Source organism: Cebus imitator, unplaced genomic scaffold (assembly GCF_001604975.1).
Source record: "Cebus imitator isolate Cc_AM_T3 unplaced genomic scaffold, Cebus_imitator-1.0 Scaffold186, whole genome shotgun sequence".
NCBI lineage: Eukaryota > Metazoa > Chordata > Mammalia > Primates > Cebidae > Cebus > Cebus imitator.
The window spans coordinates 3523693-3541852 of NW_016107501.1; the positions used below are offsets into that span (position 1 = coordinate 3523693).

At 38.1% G+C, this 18160-nt stretch overlaps 1 long non-coding RNA gene across 7 annotated transcripts in view; it reads right to left on the reverse strand.

Moving 5' to 3' along the window:
• The window catches only part of LOC108316280, a 55072-nt gene that overhangs the window by 22697 nt on the left and 14215 nt on the right, over positions 1-18160 (reverse strand). For 2 of the 7 annotated variants that reach the window (XR_005203021.1, XR_005203022.1), the window contains exon 2: positions 432-491. The exons of 4 other annotated variants lie outside the window; for them this stretch is intronic. This is a non-coding gene — a long non-coding RNA (uncharacterized LOC108316280). Of the gene's footprint in view, positions 1-431; positions 492-15020; positions 15089-18160 lie in introns of all 7 variants that reach the window. One more of the 7 variants, XR_005203023.1, reaches the window with a different exon arrangement.

Below are 18160 nucleotides of genomic sequence, written 5' to 3' on the forward strand. Positions count from 1 at the left end.
GTGTGTACCTATGCAACAATCTTGCATGTTCTTCACATGTACCCCAAAACCTAAAATGCAATAAAATAAATAAATGGGAAAAAATAAAATAAAATAAAAAAATAAATAAATATTGACAAGGAAAAAATTTCCATGTCCTAATTGAAAATGTTCTCACATAAATGAATATTAGGATCTCTTCTAGACTAAGTTCCATTTCAAAATAATCAAGTCAACAAGGAAATTACTATTTCTTGAAGACTTACTATGCATACACTATACCAGATATTGCTTGTAGTACAAAAGGAGATAAATAATTGTTTTTTAACTTTAAAGTAATTGAAACAAAGGAATACATATGCATACTTTGTCTTTACCAAATGATGGTTTTTTTTCTAGACATAATCTCTGTCATTAGAAATGTATCAGCATTGTTGGTCTCTATCACTAACCTCTTATCCTATGAGCTCCTTGACAGAAGAAATTACATCTTGTCCATATCCAGCTTGTTTCTTAAACATCAAAAAAGAAAAAATACAGAATTAGTACAAAAGAATAAAGTTTTATTTTAGCGCAAGAGCTAAAAATAATATCCATCCTAAGTATGGATATTTAGAATTGTTCAGATATTTGTGTTATACTCTCTTAAAAGATTTTTTAAAGAGGCAGCTGAGCAATTAAAGTAAGATACAGTTTGTGGTTTCTCTGAGCTCATAAATCTTGAACAGATTTATCAAATATGCACTGGCAAAATAGTTAAGCCTGGCAGGTAATTATTTTTGAATAATTAAATGAGTAAATAAATAAATTAGTGAATTATACTAAAGAAATTGGAGAACAGTTGAATTTCAGCTCTCTCCTCCAGGTGGCAAACTCATACCTCCTACAGTGTTTCACATTTCCTGTCTCCTCTCGAACTGACATATAAAACTATGGACTTTCTAAGTGCAATTTTCATATCTCTTGTAGTGTACAAATAACCAAATATAAAAGTTTTTTCTCCCAAAAGCGCTTCCTTTAGTTTTGCATCTTTAAGCTCCTTGTCAAGAACATTGTTTATAGAAAGCCATTATGAAATATGATTGTGTAAGTACTATAAAGAAATAGAATTGTGCAAGAGACTTTTCAAAGCACTCGTGCAAGGCAGCTTTTAGTATCTTCAGTTTTTCATTGCCTACTCTTAGGAAAACATTGTTTTATCTAATGTTTATTATTATTCTCTAGGGTATTCATTTTCCCCAAATATGAAAACTAAGCCTCAGATATATTTTTTCCAGATTCACTATGACCGTAATAAATAAAATTGAATAAGAGCTTAATGTGTTATCCTCTAAATTGAATATGGAACAATCAAATGAGATAGATAATCCAAATACCTTGCTTTAATTTCTGTTCACACCAAAATATGAGTTCCCTGAAAGAATTAAATTATGCCCCCCAATCTGTACTTCCCTTTGTGGAAGTACAAAGTGACATAGTCTGTATTTTCTTATACAGGAAATATGACTGAAAAATGTTCTGAGGTATCATGAAAGCTGAAGAGCAAAGCTAAAATTAATCTAAGAGCATACCAAACAGGAACAGCAAGTATTGAAGATGCCTGTCCTGTTTCCAAAAGTAAGAGGAGATAAGTAAAAAGAACAATGACATGTTGTAGCCCAAGAGCTAAAATTAAATGCATATAAACAATTCCTGTGGAAACTAGAAGCCAATGTACATTACACAAATGAGGTACAGTCTTGCCGAAACATGCCAGAAGAGAGTCGCCCAGCATTGAGACATGGCTACAGATAGAAGAGAGATTAACACTGGGAAACTACAGAGGACTCTGCACTTGCATGGAAGCTATTAAATTCTACATTAATACTGAACAGTATGTACTTTAAACCCCGTTTTTCTTCTTCATCCCACCAAAGAAGCTGAAAGTTGTTCAGATACAGTAATCCAAATGAGAATTTCTAGCTTATGTATGATTTCTCTAACACACACTTCTTCAGCAACCACTTTAGGCCAGGCCCCATAGTAGAACGCATAGTAGAAGCCTTGAATAATACAAATATGAATAAGGCATGCATGATCCTTGCCCTCAGAGCAATGAGGAAGCCAGACACATACACAAATAATTATATGAGGGTGATAAAGGAAGAAGGGGAGAAAGAATGCACAAATTGGTACACTGATATCAGGGTGTGGAAGAACCGCCTTTCAATCCCAACCTACATCTGGATTAATGGCAACTTCTTTGACCAGAATCTAATCAAGGTATTAGTTTTGGTGGATTTTGAGCTACACTATAGAGCTGGGCCTCTAATGCAGCTATCTACTTTGTGTCTATTTCCAGGAAATAGACACAAAGTAGATATGAACATCTATAATACCTCTTCAAAGGCATTTTAGCCTTGTTTCAAGAGATCATTCTCAAAGGTTTGCATGAAGGCAGAGAAGTTGCAGAAGAATACAATACCTGTTAAATGGACATGTGACTCCTAACTCTACCATTACATAAGCAAATATAAACCTTTTTAAGTAAACTAATAAGCTAAAAATATATTAATAGGGGAATACAAATAAATTATAGAATATCTCATAATTTTAAAAGAATGAGGTGACTCTAGCATGGAAGTAAAAAAACATGCATAGAAGTGAAAAAAACAGGAGGAAATAATTTAGGTTATAGACTAACTTTGTTATTCGATGCAACTTACACATTGTTACATTATACCTCTAGAATTATAATGACAATTTTTTTATAATTTGGGGGGACTTAGATTTGCTATTTAACCTATCAAAAAATGTTTCTTACAGTATTATCCAAATGTGCAGTGGGTGAAGACTTATACTATTGGTCCTAAACACTGCTGGTTGTTTCAGGATTTTACTTTCTCTGTAGCTACTTTGCAAGCACTATCTTCATGTTTACAGCATTCAATCTAATTAACCCATGCACAATATTATTTCCATTCAAAAGGAGAAAAGTGAGACTTTTGACTTAGCTTTTGTTATTAAATAGATTCCCTGCCCCATAACAGCCTAAGGTAGATCTGCTATCATTTGTCTTTATTCTTCATAAGAAATGAGTGAAAAATAAAGGTGAAAAATGGAAGTCAAGAAAAGAGAAGAGGGAAAGACTGACCATCCCTTCCAATAGCAGAAACTGAAAGTTGTCTGTTAACTATAGCCCTTACATCTGTGGCTAAGACAACACTCCAGGCCCTGTATTGTGGCTTCTCCTTCACTGTGATTGATGCAATTTTCTCCTTTAGTCAAAAAATTATCTTTAATTCAGCACATGTCTTCAATGACTCAAGATCCTCAGATGTGATCATGGCCTATTCTCCTTCTAGAAAAATCTATAATGATAAGCCACAGAGTCTGACTTCTATGAGCCAAACTTATCTCTAGAAACAACACAGAAAGAAAGCCAGTGTGGCACGCACAGGATGCGGCATAAACAGCCCAGGAGCTCAAACCAACCAGCGACCTTTCACAAAGCAGACACAGGACTCGGAGAAGCAACCACTAGATTGGTGCCAACGTTCCACAAGTAGAACAGGTGCATCCACCCCCTCCTGGCACCACAGACCAAGCCAGATACACCCAGGCTTTCCCACTTACAGGGCCACCAGGGATAGTCTGAATTCAAGTCAATAGAAGCTTATTGTTATGGGGATAGGTGAGACCCATATTTGACACCAATCAACATATTCACGATTACCCAACAAGGAAAATAAAGAAATAAAGCAAACACATGCACCCATATCTATGTAATTCTTTTCAAAAGAACTTGAAGTAGAGCAATAAGAACTGAGAAAGGATGGTATTAGTTCTTAGTTCTTGTTGCTCTGCTTCAAGTTATTTTCAAAAGAATTAGTTTCATAATTATGAAATAAGCACCAACAAGAACTAGAACTTCAGTGATAAGCCAGCAAAACAGTTCCAGCTGCCTTCAACAGCACTTATTTTCTCTAAATGCATTAGACAATAAACAACCTAAAAAACCTAAGAGAAATGTTTACAATAACACAGTAATGATAATAATCATTATAGTCACCATTTATTAGGCATCTATTAGGTGCCAGATATTTTGCTCTATTTAGCTACATAGCTTAGTCTTCCTAATAGTCTAGTGAAGTATGTTTTATTATCCCCATTTCACTTATAAGAAAACTACAACAAATCTAAATTAAATAGTTTTCTCGAAAATACCCAACTAGAATGGCAGAGCCATAATCAAACTCTAGTTGAACTCCTTTCACTATACCACAGATCAGCAAATTATAAGCCTTATGTCAAATCTGTCTTGCTGCCTAATTTTATTTTAAAAAGTCTTATTGGAACATATATATTCATTCATGTGTTGTCTATGGCTCAGTCTTTACTACAACAGCAGAGGTGAGTAGTTGTGACAGAAACTCTATGGCCAACAAAAGCAACACAAGCTACTATCAGGACCTCTATAGAAAAAGTTTGCCAACCTCTACACTGTGGTATGTTATTAAGGATTTTTTTAAAAAGATTGGGTATGATAAATACTTTCAAACAATGATGAAATTCTAAGAAATGGGAGTTAACCGCCATCAATTTTTTTTATTAATAGCTACCCTAAGACATTCTGTTCATGCACAGAGCTTTCTTTCACTTCTTAAAAACCAAGTTGGAGAAAGAATAGTTGCATTTCAGGATGTAAGAATTTGAATTTTATCGACTGCTTCATCTCTTCCCCAATCCTAACTTCAGCTTCTTTTCACCTTAATCTCTCCCAGGATATCTCACCAAAGTAGACACCTAAGGCAGAAAGTCAGGGAGGAACATAATGAAAAAGTAGTGCTATAGCTTCACAAAACTTTTAATTCCATTTTCATTCTGACTACCTACCACAGAGGCACTCCGAAAAAAAGACATGCCAAATTTCAGGGTTTCACTGTTTAGCCAAGCCTGGGTGGGTGAATTTATAGGCCAAAATAACAGAATTTTAATGTGGAAAGCACATCAGGTAATAACCAATTGAGAACCAGGCAGCAGCAGAGAAGAACCTTCACTTATCTATCCTAACACATGTTCAACAGGATCTGGCCTAAAGCCACACTGTAGCTATTCATCAGCTTTCATATATTCATTAACTTCATGTCTTTTATCAAAGTTACGCCTTTGTTTTTTTTTCAAAAAGCATGGTTTGGGGAATCAAGCATATTTGGGTTCAAACCCCGCTTTGGCCACCTACTACTTGTATAATCTTAGGCAGTCAGTAAACCACTTTAAGCCTCAGTGCAATATAAATGTAGTCGGTTGTTCATTGGGTGTAAAGAAAATGGAATGAGAAAGCACATTCAGTGCCAACAAAGCATCCGGCACGTAGTAGGCACTCTGTCAATAGATGGCAAATACCAGTGTTGTTCTTATAAAACAGGTGAAACTGTATCACCTCAGTCTCTTCTTGGACCAAAGGCAGCAGGTGTTGATTGTTGGAGCAAATGGCATCTCACTACTCAAAGTATGGTTGATAATCTGCATACTGTATAGGAAAAGCATTTTTATCTGAGAAAGATAACTTTTAACTTTCTAATCTAGCCTTGTACCAGTTGCAAATAATTGTTATTATATGTTACACTTTATGGACAGCCTTGTTTTTAATTATGAGGTTTTTATTGGAGTGGCAGGTTTCGGGGTAAGTCTGTCATCTGACTTGCCAGCACTTGTTAAAAGTTTTCATAGTATGACTCATTTACATATACATGTGTATATTTAGGTGCTATTATTAAATTTTGCTGGCATACAGTGAGGAAATTGTGATTCAAATTTGTCGGTACGTACTCTTCCCCCACCACCTGCGCTGCCCCTCCATTTACCAGACGGCTAGCTTTAGCTACTTGTGAATGTAAAACAGAAGCAAGCAACACTGTGAAAGTGAAAATCTTTTAGGTAGTGTAGTGCAGCAGTGATCCTCAACCTTTTTGGCACCAGGAACCGGTTTTGTGGAAGTCAGTTTTTCTTCAGGGTAGGGGGATGGTGAGGAGGAGAGGGCTGGGTTGAAACTGTTCATCTCAGATCATCAGCCATTAGTTAGATTCTCATAAGGTGCACACAACCCAGATCCCTTGCGTGTGCAGTTCACAATAGGGTTTGTGCTCCTATGAGAATCTAATGCCACTGCTGATCTGACAGGAGGCAGAACTCAAGCAGTAATGCTTGCTCACCTGCTGCTCACCTTCTGCTGTGCAGCCTGGTTTCTAACAGGCCATGGACCAGTACAAAATTAAAAACACTGGGCACAAGGAAATAATATTCATGCTTTAAATTGTCTTTTCTATTCACTACACAAAGGCCACAGTCTGTGGCCTAAGGGCTGGAGAACCCTGGTGTAGTGAATAGAAAAGACAATTTAAAGCAGGAATATTATTTCCTAGTGTCTAGTATTTTTAATTTTTTAGAGGGAATCCCGGCAGGAAAAATTATCTCCACATTCAAGACAGCAAGTGCTATTGATGACAGGTCAGTGCTATAAACTGCCTGTGGAGGAAAAGACAGAGAGAGAAAATGGGTATACAAACCTCTCTAAAAGAAAAGACACTCCCATAAATTAAAAAATGGAAACTCAAAATGGCATGACAACAATGAATAACTCCACAGTGATTCAATAATACCAACAGGCATGCTTTTGTTGAGCAACTTCTACAGATGCACCTTTTAGGCAGGAAGCTGTAGGTAGGGCATTGTGGATACAAAGTATGAATAATGACATTTTGTAGATACAGACATTGCTTTTGTGGTTCCAACTGCTCTATTAATTTAAAATACAGAAAAAAAGTAGAAGGAATGAAAGGAAGGAGGGACGGAAAAGGGGAAAGGAGAAAAATGGGAGAATAAGAGAGAAAGAAAAGGTGTCCAGTGTTAGATGTCACAATTCTATTAGAACTCCAAGTGCCTGGGATCCACAGCCACATGATTCTACCTCCATTGAATCATTTCTGGAATGATTCTTGTAGACTTACATATAGTTTAATAACAAATAATCACTGCCCCCTCAAAAAAAATCTCATAGCTTAAAACAGCTATGGATTCTGAGAATAGCGCTACTTCACAGTCTCCCACAAGGCTGCAGTCAAGGCGTTTACCAAAGCTGGGACCTCATCTGAGAGCTCCCTTAGGGAAACATTTGCTTCCCAGCTAACACAACTGACTGTCGGTAGGATTCATTTCCCTGAAGGATGTTGAACTAAGGGCATCTGTTTACTGCTTTCTGTTGGCCAGAGGCTGCCCTCAGGTCCCTGCCATGTGAGTCTCTCTCCTATAGCAGCCTGCTTCATCAAAACCAGCAAGAGACAAAGTACTCTGGCAAGACAGAGGTCACCATCTTCTGCAAAGTTATCAGAGAGGCAACATCTATTCTACTGCTGTATTCTATCGGTAGGAGCAAGCTACTCAAGTGGAGGGGATTACACAAAGCTATAAATACTAGAAGGCTAAGATAACCAGCAGCTATCTTAGGCTAACCTACTACAACTTGGTAATCTGCTCTCAGTTTGTTTCCCCTTTTTTTTTTTCAGACTGACCTATATTCAAGTTACCACAAAATAGTCAGGTCTAAATATATAAAATTTTACTTTACTTTTAGCTCTAAGTTTCCTTAAAGAAGTTGGTATTAATTATAGTAAAAGAGCATTGGGTTGACCTAAAGAAAGCATGAGTATCAGGACCAGTTCTGGCAATTTACTATGAAATTTTATCCATAAGCCTGCTTTTCTCATTTTTAAAGTGGGGATAGTTATGCCTTCTCTATTCAACTCATTTAACTCTTATAAAAACTAAGGAGGATAATGTATGTTAGTGTTTTCCAAAGTGCAGTAACATCTCACTGGAAGTACTTGAGATGATTATGGGTGGTATATGGACTATAAGTGTAACTCTTTTAAAGTATTTGTTTTAGAGTGCATTAGAAAAGCATAACTTGCACAACAAACCCATGATTTTACAAATTATGTGCCTAAGTGAGACTTCGATGAAGTTTTTAAAAAGATAAGTAAATTTTAAGAAAAATGTTAAGAAAATCACATAATAGGTGGTCTGAGAATGTGGCAAGCATTGTGAAGGTGATAATACAAATGATTCCATAAAATATAAAATGTCCCACAAATATGCTGAATTCTGTTTATTAATTAATGTTCCATGATGCTGGTTTAAGAAGATAAGCAGACATATTATTTATTACCATAACAGCAAACCTAATTACACCTGGTGAAAGAGATGACCCCTTGAAATTTCAATTCTAAATTTTTTGTCCACAAAAATTCATCCCCTGTTATCAATAAGACAGTCATATCACTTGTTCCCTGGTGCATTTTTATTTCCTAGCAATGCATTAATGATAACCTACATTTATTAGGGGATCACTGTATGCTACAATGTACTTATACTATTTCAACTAATACCTCATAAGAAAAATTATATTCTTATATCCTATAATAAGTAAACTAAATCTTAAAGAGATTAAATCACTTGACTAAAGTCACTTATCTAGTAAGCTGCAGAACTAGAATTTACATTCAGGTCTACTTAATTGAAGCCTATGTAAAATCTACTCTGCCAATAGTTTTAAAGCTGAAATTCCATTCACCATGTCCATACCTCATCTTTTTCTACTTTTTATAATTTCACATTGTGTCATTTTAACATTTTGTCTCTGGCATATGGGAAAATTTTTCAACACTAGGACAAACAAAGAGAATGAGTCATTTATTGCCAAATACCCAGATAGGAAGTATGAACTAAATACAGTAAGAGAAGCAATCTCTTCCTAGCCCAACCTCTTCCACAGTTACCCACTAAGGGCAAAGGAGCAACAGAAAAGATGAAGTTTAGACACTTCCTAGGATTCCTAGTATTGGCTACATTTTCCGCTACTTCCACTGTACAACCTCCATACCAATGATAATTCTACAAGCAAAAAGAGGAATTCTACACTAAAAAGAAGTGTATTGTCTGTGTACTCCAAACATGTGATGAGCTGTTTAATTGCAGAGAAATCTCTCCTCAAGAAAACACATCTCCCTTCTGTTTTTCAGTATGATGTGAGTTTTGACGTTTGTTTCAAGTTATAAACCTAACTGAAATGTGCTTCTTTTCAAGAAGAACTTTTAGCTTTATGTCTTTAGATCTAGAAAAGCAGACTTAAAAATTGATTTTAAGAAAACTGATTTCTAAAGTTATAGCTCACTACAGTGGGAATTAGAATTCAGGAGATTACAGAGAGTGAAACGGCCCTATATAGAAAATATTACTTTCTATACTTAAATTATCCACTATTCATTTGTAATAGAAAACAGATTTTTCCTAGTTTAAATAATGTAATATTAATATTACAATATTAACACCTTAGTGATTACAAATACAAGATAAAATAAGGTGTCAGAATAAATACATGAAAATGGAAAATTACAAGAAAATATCTGAAAACAGGTCATTAGAATATTTTCTAATAATGTAAAGATTAAATTTGGAAGAGACATTTCCCCATGGCTCTTCTTTTATCACACAGCCTTGGAAGATGACAATTTCCCAAACAACACATACAGCAATAGGTGTGGGCCTCAGTGGTACATACCACACCCAAACTACCACAAAGAGAGTCATGCAGGCCAGGTCAGAGAACAGGTGGGAAGAGGTGAGGAATCATCATAGCATGGACACCAATATTTTCTCTTGGAATCCTTTGAAATGTCCTGTCAAATAGTCCTGCAGAAAATCCAAAAAATCTGGAATTGTCGGACAAGTCTCTGTATGATTAGATTCAGAATAAACATTTCATCAGGAATCCCATTTAGATAAACTTCAGACATGGTCAGGCTCTCCTATTCAGTAAAGATGGTAACACCTTTCTCTCTCTCAAAGAACATTTTATCTCCTTAATTAATAAATAAATCTATGGAGTGATATCCTGAGACTATTCTGTTTCCCAACCACTGTCTACCAATGGTTTTGTCACCCCTTGGGGAGGGGAATCAAAATATGGTCATTTTCTAATTCTAAGATTCACTCTGTGTATATTAACTGCTATTCTTCTAGAAAGAAGGCTTTCACTACCACTTCTTGGATTTTTTTTTTTTTTTGGTATGGTTTACATTGCATCGTCATTCCTTCTGATGTTCAAACTGTCCCAAATTAAGCTAGTTAGGGAAACACATTCATTTTCAAAAATATGAAAATGCTAAATTTTATTATACCATAATCAATCTGTAAGAGTTTCAAAGTAATATGACGGTTTTATCACTTATATTTATCATTGTTACTATTATACTTTAGTAATTTATTTGGATCATGCCAAGGAAAGGAATGGATATCCTTAATCAATTCAAGTCGATCATGGCAGTTTTCTGAAGTAACACTGCATAAGTGTTTCACAAACCACGCATAAAGATCAGTCACATTGTTATATAAATGAATCTGATACTTTGCTGTCAAATCTCAGGTATGATTTTGAAACTACAGTGCCAAATTAAACACTCTAAAATTGCCTTCATATTTTTTTCTTAACTTTTGATTTTAATTTGTTTTGAAACTTCCACTTCAGTACTGCCTAGCTATATAACCACATCAAATACAAATTTGAGACTAGAGCATCAAAATTAACATCTTAAAATTGTCATCATGGTGATACTGAAATTTATGATTTTTTTAAAACTTTCATTTTAACTATGTCTTGTTTAGAACTCCAGCTAGTATTAGCTACTGAATTTTGATTATTTATTTAACATATGAATAGCAAAATTAGAAACCTAACACTGCCTTAATTTTGGTACTAAGTTTTGTATTTTGAAATTTTTATTTTAACTCTGCCAAGGTTTTTTCTGAGATGAGCAATCACTTCGTAATTAGTTTATGATTATTGAGATAATGGTTTTATTATTGATTCATTTATATAACAAAAATTATTTTATATGTTTTTATATGATGAGGACATTGATTTCTTAAAAGCCAGATCTTGTGTATTTTATGATATAGTATAAAACTTGGAGCATATTCAATAAAATATAGCCTCTTTTATTTTCAGTGTTACTTCACATTTCTTTTTTATTTCACTTATTTGATTTTTTCTCTCCTTACAGCATCAATATTATTTCACATTTCTGTAGTATGATTGACTTTACAATAGAAATTGCTATCCCTGCTGGAATGTTAGAGCCATGAACAGGAATCTCTTACTCTTTGTCCTCTTGTATTTTAAGGACCTGAAAGGGTACCTGTGACATAACAGACACTCAATAAATATTTGCTGAATGGCTATTTGATAAATTGAGTAAAACAACATAGAACTGTATCCCAAAAAGAGTAACCATGAACAAAGCAGTCTTCACTCAGAAAGGTCATTATTTTTAGATTTTTTTTCTAATACTAATACTGTTTTGGTCACTTTCCATATTTGATAACAATTAACAGAGCAAGAAGAATTTTTGAGAGACTCTTAATCAGTGATGTTATGTGATGGATGCCTTCTCCTGGCATTGTTTCTGAGTGCTTTTATCCTGTCCTCTGAATTTTTTCCAATAGATTCTTCTGCATTTGAATGAATTGTATTTATTTCTTGAGATATGGTCCTTATATAAAAGTAATCCAGGAAGAGCTAGACCTACAATTTTTAAAAATAAAGCAGCTTAACAATGTAAAGAAATGTAAAAAACATTTTCAGAATTATTAAATACGTTTAAAGAGAGAGAAGAGGTAGATCAACATGTTATTAATTTCTTTTGCGCTAGAAAAGATTAGTGCGGGAGTGGCCAAGATGGCCAACTAGAAGCAGCTAATGTGTGTGATTCTCACAGGGAGAAATGAAAGGGGTAAGTAAACACAGCATCTTCAACTGAAACATTAAGGTATTTGCATTGGAACTAATCAAGGAAACAACTCAACCCACAGAGAACAGAGAAAATCAAGGCAGGAAGACAGCCCACCAGGGAGAGACATGGGGTAAAGTGAAGCTCTCTTTCCCAGAGAAGTGGTGAGTGAATGTGTAGCCCTGGAAATCCACACGGCTCTCACAGATCTTTGCAACCCTCAGGTCAGGAGATCACTTCTGAACTACTCCATCAGGGCCTCCAGTGTGACATGCACAGCTATGTGGAGTCTCAGCAGAGCAGCCGCTCAGGCATGCATGGAGATCCAAGAGCCTTAGATACTCCAGTTTTCTGGATGTTCAGGCACAAGTAGCTGCGACTCTAGCCAAGCTGAAGGATAGGCCCCATACATACCCCAGGAAAGAGGTTGAATCCAGAGAGATCAGCAGACAGGATCTACAGGCCTCACTTCTGCAGCACCTCACAGGATAAGACACACTGGCTTGGAGTTCTAGCTAGCCACCAGTAGCAACACTGTGCCTCCCAGGTACAGAGCTCCCAGGAGGAGGGACAGGCTGCCATCTCTGCTGTTTGGACAACTTAACCATTATGGAATTTGGGCTTTGGAGAGTCCGATCTAACCAAGGGCAAAAGGGATTCCCCAGCACAGCACAGCTGCTCTATCAAAATGTGGCCAGACTGCTTCTTTAAGTAGGTCCCTGATCCCATTTATCCTCACCAGGTGGAACCCTTCAACTGGGGCCTCCAGGCACATCTGCCAGTGTTCTCGAGCTGACAGAGATTTGAAAACTCCCTGGGACAGAGCTCCCAGAGGGAGTGGCAGGCCGCCATCTTTGTTGTTTGGGCAACTTGGCTTTCTAGCCTTCAGGCTTTGGAGAGCTTAAGCTGACCAGGAGTGGAAGGGGTACCCCAGCACAGAACAGCTGCCCTACAAAAATGTGACCAAAGTGCTTTTTTTAGCAGGTCCCAATCCCATTCCTCCCAACGGGGTACAGCCTCCCAACTGGAGGTCTCTGGCTACACCAAATGGTGTTCTCTGACTAACAGAGGTTTCAGCAAAGGTCCCAGAGAGAGGAGCAGGCCACCATCTTTGATATTTGAGCTACTTAGCCATTCCAGTCTTTGGGCTTCAGGGTGTCTGAGGCGATTCTGGACTAAAGCATACCCCAAGCATGGCACAACTGCTCTTCGACAATGGGGCCAGAATACCTTTGAAAGCAGGTTCCTGATCCCATTCCCCCTGATTGGGTGAGGTCTCCCAACTAGAGTCTTCCGCCATGTCCTACAGATGTGTTCGAGCCAGCAGCAGGCCTGTATCTCCCAGGGACAGAGCTCCCAGAGAGAGGGGAAGACTGCCATCTTTGCTGTTTCACAGCTTTCACTAGTGATATCTCCAGGTACTGGAAAATCTAAAGGGACTGGGGACTGGAGCAAGCCCCCAGCACACTACAGCAGGTCTATGGAAAAGTGGAAAGACTGTTATGTGGGTGCCCACTCCCATATCTCCTCAATGAGCAAGTCTTCCAGGTCTGGACCTGTAGCCATACCCCACCAGAGCTATCAAGCCAATAGCAACTCAGCAACTCCCTGGACAGAGCCACCAGAGACAACTGACAGCCTCTCCACCACTACCTTGGCCGTGGAACTGTCCTTGCTACCCTCGGACTAACAAAGGAGCAAGGACCCTAAGTGCCTTATCCACACCTCCAATAAGCAGCAGTTGACCCAAGGAGAGGAGGCCAGTCCATCTCCCACACATCCCACCCTACCCCCTGACTGCTTGTCACCAGACAGGGAGCCCCTGGCTTGGGCCCACAGCACAGACTCTCCATCTGGGCTGACTGCACTGAGTGATTGCTGACCCATATCTCTCCGGGGTGGAGCCCCCAGGAAACAAGCAAAGTGGTAGAGCAGCAAAACAGCTGATGTGGATGGAGCCCACAGGGTTTAGTGCAGGAACATCTATAGCAGAGCATGGAGAGGGATGGCCATCCCTCTAGGTTTGACTTGCTCCCATTAGAGACTTTGGCCCTAGGAGAATTTTCAGACCTGATTTCTGCAGAGTGGTCTTGCATATCAGACAGGGTTGGTCCAACCTGAGTATTTCTTGGTCTGCTGGCCTCTTCCAGGGCCCCAGCCTGGCCATGCCTACTTTGAGGGACATCTTATGTGCTGTGGGGGCCCACAGAATAGCTTCTGCACAAGTGAGCCATGTCTGATCAGTGGAGAGCTCCAGCAAGATAGCCCCTAGTGCCACGCACCAGACCGGGTGTTCACTCCCCATACTGCAGCTTCCCCTGAGCCTGTGGCAACTCCCCACATCATTTTGCAGGCACATGTTTGCACAAGTGGGTTTTGCTTTACTTACCCCACCAGCATACAGGAGTGAAGTATGCCCCTCAACCCCCACCAACCACCATTGCAGACAGAACCTTAGCAGCATACAGCCAGCAAGCCTTGCCACCACCAGTGCCTCACTCTTCCAGTAATGCTGCATGGAGAGTAGAGGATCTTCCTACACCCTAAGCAATCCCTCCTGCTTGCGGGATACCAAGAAAGCACTCAGGCCTGCACTGGCCAGCGCCTCAAACCAACATTACCTCCAGTGCAAAAGTACACAGAGTCTATAGCAAGAGCCTCAAACCAAACCAACACCACCCCCAAATCAATACCCCAAACCAACACCACTTACCAAACCAACACCACCTCTCCAAACCAACACCAGCCCCAAACCAACACCACCTCCACTGCAAAAGCACACAGAGTCTATAGCAGAAGTCTCCTGTTCCCCCCAAAATTCCTTGCCTCCACTGGCATAGTGAATGCCCACAGGGAGGCAGGCACCCCTGAATTCACTAGTACTTGGCTGCAGCTGCCATACCTTGGTCCCCCCAGCAAAGTAGACTCCAAACCTCAAGGAACCAGAGAACAAAGCTGGGGCCCAATACAGGTCATCCAAAGTTAGAGCACATAGTCTAGGAGTTGAGAGCTGAACGATGGCCCCCTAAAATCTTCCAGATACAAAGCCAGTTGGCTGAATCTACTTTATACCACAATCAAACCCTCAAGGTCATTAAATAGAATAAAAGAAAAAAAATCCAAATGTCAGCAACCTCAAAGATTGAAGGTAGATAAGCCCACAAAGATGAGACAGAATCAGCACAAGAACACTGAAAACTTAAAAAGCCAGAGTACCTTCTTTCCTCCAAAGGACAACATCACCTTTCTGACAAGTGTTCAGTACCAGGCTGAGGCTGAGATGGCTGAAATGATAGAAGCAGAATTCGGAATATGGATAGGAATGAAGTTCACAGAAGTACAGGAGTATGTTGTAACAAAATGCAAAAGAACTAAAAATTATAATAAAACATTGAAAAAGCTTACAGATAAAATAGCTAGAATACTGAAGAATGTAACTGACCTGATAGAACTGAAAACACACTACAAAAATTTGTTTTTTTGTTTTTGAGAAGGAGTCGCAACTCACCCCGGCTGGAATGCAGTGGCATGATCTTGGCTCACTGCAACCGTCATCTCCCAGGTTCAAGTGATTTTCCTGCCTCAGCCTTCCAAGTAGCTGGGATTATAGGCATGCACCACCATGCCCAGATATGGTTTTATTTTGTTTTGTTTTGTATTTTTAGTAGAGGTAGGGTTTCACCACATTAGCCAGGCTGGTCTCAAACTCCTGACCTCAAATGATCCACCCACCTCAGCCTCCCAAAGTGCTGGGGTTACAGGCATGAACCACCACTCCTGTCCCCCAAAATTTCATAATGTAATCACAAGTATTAATAACAGAATAGACCAAGTGAAGGAAAGAATTTCCGAGCTTGAAGACTACATTTCCAAAATAAGACAAGCAGACAAGAATAGAGAAAAAATGTATAAAAATGAATAAACAAAACCTCTGAGAAATATAGAATTATGTAGAGACCACATCTGCAATTCATTGGTGTACCTGAAAAAGATGGAAGATAATGGAACTAACTTGGAAAACGTATTTCAAGACAACATTGATGGGAACTTCCCCATCCTAGCCAGAGAGGCCAACATTCAAGTTTAGGAAATGCAAAGAACTCCAGTAAGATACTCCAGAATAAGATCATCCCCAAGACACATAATCATCAGATTCTCTAAGGTCAAAATGAAAGAAAAATGTTAAAGGCAGCTAGAGAGAAAGGCCAGGTCACAAAAGGAACCCTATCAGACTAACAGCAGGCCTCTCAGCTGAAACCCTACAAGCCAGAAGTGATTGGAGGCCCACATTCAATGTTCTTAAAGAAAAGAAATTCCAACCCAGAATTTTGTATATGGCCAAACTAAGTTTCTTTCATAACTGAAGGGGAAAAAAAAGATTCTTTGCAGACAAGCAAATGCTGAAGGAATTAGTTACTACCACACCTGCCTTACAAGAGCTCCTGAAAGAGGCACTAAATGTGGAAAGGAAAGATCATTACCAGCCACTACAAAAACACACTGCAGTACACAAATCAGTAACACATAAACAAGTCTGCAAAACAACCAGCTAGCATTATGATGACAGGATGAAATCCACACGTATCAACACTAATTTTAAATGTAAATAGGCTAAATGTACCAATGAGAAGACACAGAGTGGCAAGCTGGATGAACAGCCAAGACCCATTGGTATGCTATCTTCAAGAGATTCATCTCACATGCAATGAGATAGGCTCAGAATAAGGGGATGGAGAAAAATATACCAAGCAAATGGAAATCAGAAAAAGCAGGGTTCCAATCCTGGTTTCTGACAAAACAAACTTTAAACCAACAAAAATCAAAAAAGACAAAGAAGGGCATTACATAATGGTAAAGTGTTCAATTCAACAAGAAAATCTAACAATCCTAAATATATACGCACCCAACATAGGAACACCCAGAAACATAATCATGTTCTCACAGACCTTCAAAAAGACTTAGACTCCCACACAATAATTGTGGGAGACTTTAATACCCCACTGACAATATTAGACAGATCATCAAGACAAAAAATTAACAAATATATTCAGGACCTGAACTCAGCACTGGATCAAATGGACCTGACAGATATATATAAAACTCGCCAGTGAAAAACAACAGAATATACATTCTTCTCATTACCACATGATACATACTCTAAAATTGATCACATAATTGGAATTAAAATACTCCTCAACAAATGCAAAAGAACTGAAATCATAACAAAGAGTCTTCCGGACCACAATGCAATCAAATTAGAGATCAAGACTAAGAAATTCACTCAAAACTATACAATTGCATGGAAAGTGAATCACCTGCTCCTAAATGACTTGAGTAAATAATTAAATTAAGGCAGAAATCCAGAAGTTTTTTGAAACTAATGAGAACAAAAGATGTGACATACCAGAATCTCAGGGACAAAGCTTAAGCAGTGTTAAAAGGAAAATTTATAGCACTAAATGCCTGCCTACATCAGAAAGTTAGAAAGATCTCAAGTTAGCAACCTAGCATCACAACTAAAAAACTAGAGAACCAAGAGCAAACAAATCCCAAAGCTAGCAAAAGACAAGAAATAACAAAATTCAGAGCTGAACTGAAGGAGACAGAGACACAAAAGCATTCAAAAGATCTACAGATCCAGGAGCCGGTTTTGTGAAAAAATTAATTAAACAGGTATACCACTAGCTAGATGAATAAAGAAGAAAAGAGAGAAGATTCAAATAAATACAATCAGAAATGATGAGGGGAATATTACCACTGACCCCACAGACATAATATTTCCTGATGGTTATTTGGAAATAACCATCAGGAAATATTATGAACACCTCTATGCATGCAAACTAGAATATATAGAAGAAATTGACAAATTCCTGGAAACATACACCCTCCAAACACTAACCAGAAAGAAACTGAATCCCTGAATAGACCAACAAGGAGCTCTGAAACTGAGGCAGTAATTAGTAGCCTACCAACCAAAAAAAAGCCCAGGACCATATGTATTCACAGCTGAAAAGTACTAGATGTATAAAGAAGACCTGGTGCCATTCCTACTGAAATTATTCCAAAAAAAATGAAGAGGAGGGACTCCTCCCTAATTTATTCTATGAGCCTGGCATCATCCTAGTACTGACACCTGATAGAGATACAACAAAAAAGGAATACTTCAGGCCAATATCCTTGATGAACACTGATGCAAAAATCCTCAACAAAATACTGGCAAACTTAATCCAGCAACACCTTAAAAAGCTTATCCAACATGATCAAGTATACTTTATCCCTGGGATGCAAAATTGACTCAGCATATGCAAATCAATATATATTATTCATCACATAAACAGAACTAAAACAAAAACCAC